The following is a 5,170-nucleotide window of genomic DNA, read 5'->3' as shown; positions in this document are numbered from 1 at the left end:
AATAAAATTGCTCTAGTAAATCCGATTTTTACCTATATATAGTTAGAATTCCCTCTTTCTCAAAACATACAAATTTTAGAGGATATCTCCACAGTTCCAAAGAGTTATTACATGCCTTAAACCTATTTATAAAAGTTTTATTACAATTTTTATAAGACCTGGACAATAACAAAAAATGAATACAACAACACAAAAACATGGCTCTAACTTTTGAAGGAAGAAAATGTGTTCCCTAAACATATCTTCACTCAAAATAAATACAGTAGTACCTTTATAGCTCCAATATTAAGCTCTCAACACTATGTCAAATTTTGACCAAGAAGAAAAAATACCCTAAATATGGTGTTTTACCTTGGTTGAGCTTAAAAAGGATGTTTCAACTTTCAATGGTAGTTTTGAGATCTAATCTTCAAGCAAAAGACGTTTTTCCTTCTTAAAAAAATTATTGCAGTCCATTCTATCAAGATGAATAAATTTCTCCACCTTGAACTCTTCGAATAACTTAAAGAAAAATATATCAAATTTTAGGAGGTTTATATCCAAATGTTTTTACAAAATTTCATTTATATCAACTTGACGACACATCTTTCCTTAGATGAATAATTGCACCCAAATGTGGTATCTCATCCGATTTTCATCAAATATATAAATACCCATGATAATTAAATTTTCGAGAACACGATTATTACATGCGTTCTCACTGAAATCAATATAAAAAATAGAAATTTAAAAGTATAGAAACTATTTCAATAGCTTTATTGGTTACGACCACTTACTTGAGTGATCACACATATTCTACTCCTTCCAACCCCACAAATCGTTTTTACTTTACTTTCATAATATACAAGTTTTGTTATTTTATATATTTTTTAAAATTTATTTTAATGTTATGGATCATTATTTTTAATTTGAAGACTTCTGAAATAACATGTTTTAGATATTCAATAACATTTTCATACTTTTTTATTTGCAAATATTTTATAATAGCATATGATAAGCTTTTATAGTGCCATTCTCCTGACCGTGGTTTCTATAACTTCATTTTTCGACACTCATATATGTTAGTGACTTGTTTATTTTATTTATAGATTATTGAAATTACTTAATTATAGATTTTATGAGATCTGTATAAGTATAACAAAAATGATTTATCTTTCCTAAGAATTCACAAATAAAAATCTCTATAAAAAAATTTCACTGACTTTTTATTATTTTATCATTTCTTGTAGGTTCTTAATTTTTCACCAACTTTAAATTTTTCCCAACGTGTTACGGAACTTATAACAATCATCACTATTATATATCGTTTGAACATTTTCACTACAAAAATCCAGAGTATCAGCGAGGGAAAAATCCCTCGCAAATCCGTCGCTGAAAAGGCAATCCGTCGCTGATCCGTCGGTCAAATAGTCGTAGGTAATACTATCAGTGACGGATCAGCGACGGATATCAGCGACGGATTTGCGTGGGATACTTTCAACGACGGATCAGCGAGGAAAGTATTTTGCGACGGATCTGCGAGGGAACTTTCAGCGACGGATCTGCGAGGAAAGTATTTTGCGACGAATCTGCGAGGGAACTTTCAGCGACGGATCTGCGACGGAACCTTCAGCGACAGATTTGCAAGGGAACTTTCAGCGACGGATCTGCGAGGGAACTTTCAGCGGCGGATCTGGGACGGAACCTTCAGCGACGGATTTGCGAGGGAACTTTCAGCGACGGATTTGCGAGGGAATTATCAGCGACGGATTTGCGAGGGAACTTTCAGCGACGGATTTGCGAGGGAACCTTCAGCGACGGATTTGCGAGGGAACCTTCAGCAACGGATTTGCGAGGGAATTTTCAAGGACTTTCAGCGACGAATTTTTCCTCGCTAATCCGTCGCTAATTTGTATAAATTTAAAAAATAAATTTTTTGAAATTGCCTAATTCATGTATTTATTTATAAAAAAACCTGAAAATAATAATATAACAAACAAAAACTGTGAACAAATTTTAACTAACAAATTCATACGATTTAAAATATGGATTCATACAATTTAAAATATTCAATTCATACAATTTAATCTTCAAATACATACAATCTAACTATCAGGAGGTGTGGGAGGTGGGAAAACGTATCCTGACTGCCGCATAAACGTAGCAAAATGCTCGGATAATGCGGCCTGTTGGGCTAATGCAGCAGCTTGTCTGGGCTGTTCGGCCTCCAAATCTGCCCTATTCTTCCGTTCGGTCTCCAGTTCCTCTTCTACCCTTGCCAACTTCTCTCTCAACTCCGTTACCTGTAAATATTCAATACTCGACAAAATCATTAATTTGTTCGCAATTTTAGTAATGAGAAAGTTTATAACAATATAACCAACGTACCTCCGCTCTTGACTCGTATGATGACCCGCTACTGCTACATCTACCCGTCATAGCATAAGAGGGATCCTGGGAGGTCCCGAAACCAAATATTCGGCCTTTCCTCCGTCCTCCGACACTTTGCTCCCAAAGAGATGCCTCATCAAGGAGAGGGCTGTCGGTATTAGATTGTGACTCACCCCTAAGCGATTGAAATCGCTCCTATGGTTCACCGAAACAAAAACGGGTGAGGTTATGTATGTAGATATTTCAGCAGCATAACGACTGTAAATCAAACATAATCAATGCATGTATTTAACAACTAAACATTCTAATAATACCAATGTTCGAAGTCACATTCTCAACCTACTTACTTAGCCTAACGTCTGCCCAACAATGGCAGCCCAAACTAATAGCATCACTATGTTTATTGAAATATATTACCTTAAACTTACCAAACGTATCTATTGACCAAAGTAATGGTTTTAGAAAACTTACATGATACCTAGCAGCTTTCGGGTAACTGAACTGAGGAGAATCGGTAGGCAGTTCGGATGAACCTTGATCGAACTTCCGGTTCGTGCAGTGAGTGCGCTCAAACACCTCAGTAGCAATAGGCTCACGACCCATTACTTGTGCCTACATTAGACAATTAGGTTAAGTTGTTACTAACATAAAGAACGAATTACATTTTCAAAAAAGATTAGATACTCACCATCCTGTCTTGATGTTGTGCCGTACTAATCGATCCCCTAGTGTGTCTGGACGACACCCCCTCAAACTGGGTGTTCCGATTGGCCCGATTGATCCTGAATTTCCTTTTCCAAGCCTCGGTATCCCAGACCTGTTAAAAACATAGCACATGTATAAGGCGAAAGGCGGTACACATAGCAGTTCGAAAAGCTCACAATAGAGATGCATACCGTATCAATTATCTGCAGCCAAAACCTGTCTGGTATCCATACGGTATGGTGTAATCTAATCCGTGAGAAGTCCTCACCATCCCATTGTTGATCACCAGGATAGGCTTGTGCCACGGACCAATCACGTGCAGAGCTCATCCAGTCAGAGTACCTGTTGTGCATGACTTTGGTCCATAAATCATGCACCGTGTCATCCAGCTCATGTTCCCACTGGAACTTAGCCTACATACACAATGTTTGTATAAATGTAAAAACAATAACCTTGTATATATAATTATATTAAAATGGTACACAAACCCTAAAGCGCTGGAACATCAAGTCACGTGCTTCCACGGGTGCCGGCGGTGGTGGTCGGCGACGGGAAACGACGGTAGTCGTCGGAAATGGAGACGCGAAACAGTCGGGTTTGGAGAGGAAGCAGTCTCGACGAGAAACACACGGTGGTGCCCGAAAATGGAGCTGAGAAACAGATAGGAAACAGGTGGCGACGGCGACGACGCGGCGGGGTGGCGACGACGCAGCGGGGAGGCGACGACGCGGCAGGGTGGTGACGACGCGGCGGGGTGGCGACTACGACGAGCTCGATCTCTCTCTCTCGCACTATCTCGCACTCTCTCGCAATCTCTCTCTCAGTCTCTGTCGCGATTTTACACAAAAATACCAAGATAGATCTGAGAAATGGAGGCTTGACCTAGTTATATTGTATAAGACATCAAAAAGTTTTTTTTAATTTTTAAATATTTTAATTTTTTTTTAATTAATAACTATAAATTTAATTAATTATTAATTATCAAATTATGATACCGAATAAATCTCATTAAGGCTTTTGTAAACCGAATAAATCTCATTAAGTCCCAATAAAACCGAATAAAGTCCATTAAGGCCCAATAAGACCTAATAAAGTCCATTAAGACCCTATAAAACCGAATAAAGCCCAGTAGGCCCAATAAGACCGAATAAAGCCCATTAGGCCCAATAAAGCCTAATAAAACCGAATCGACGAGTATATATACATCGATCCAATCGTGGTTAGCAACCACCACACATCTATATATATCGTGTATACATGTGTATATATACATATAACAATTACAACATCGTGTAAACACATATATATATATATATATATATATATATATAACACAAGGCAACGGATATATATATTTATAACACATGCATATGTGTGCATATAATACACATCGCGATTAGCAACCACAACATACAAACAACACATATACATGCATACATACGACATCAACACATACAAATGAGAAAATAAGAAAAATAGAAAAATCCCTCGCTGATCCCTCGCAGATCAGCAAGGGATCTGCGAGGGAATGTGAATTTTGTCATTTCCCTCGCTGATCCCTCGCTGATCTGCGAGGGATCAGCGAGAGAATATGAATTTTGTCATTTCCCTCGCTGATCCCTCGTTGATCAGAGAGGGATCAGCGAGGGAATCTGATTTTTGGCCATTTCCCTCGCTGATCCCTCGATGACCTGTGAGGGATCAGCGAGGGAATTGTCCTATTTTCTTGATTTTCTTGAACTTTATGTGTTATATTTTTATATTTAGGTATCGTATGTATATATGCATGTGTTATAAGGATATATACTCGTTAGCCCATGTTATATACATATGTTTACACGACGTTGTATGTGTTATATGTATATATACCCGTCAGTCAATGTTATACACACATATATACACGATGTGTACTGGTTGCTAACCACGATTGGATAGATGAATATATGTTTAAACATATGTGTATATGTGAATGTATAGACAGTGTGTGTGTGTGTGTGTTAAATGCAGATTTATAAGGTTTTATTGGCCTTAACCCATTTGACTGGGCTTTGTTCGATTTTATTGGGCCTTAATCTATTTACCGGGCTTCATTGAG

This window comes from Cynara cardunculus, assembly GCF_001531365.2.
Source record: "Cynara cardunculus var. scolymus isolate 2C chromosome LG 2, CcrdV1, whole genome shotgun sequence".
NCBI classification, from domain to species: domain Eukaryota; kingdom Viridiplantae; phylum Streptophyta; class Magnoliopsida; order Asterales; family Asteraceae; genus Cynara; species Cynara cardunculus.
The sequence above is the reverse complement of the archived record's forward strand: the minus strand, read 5'-3'. Positions refer to the sequence as shown.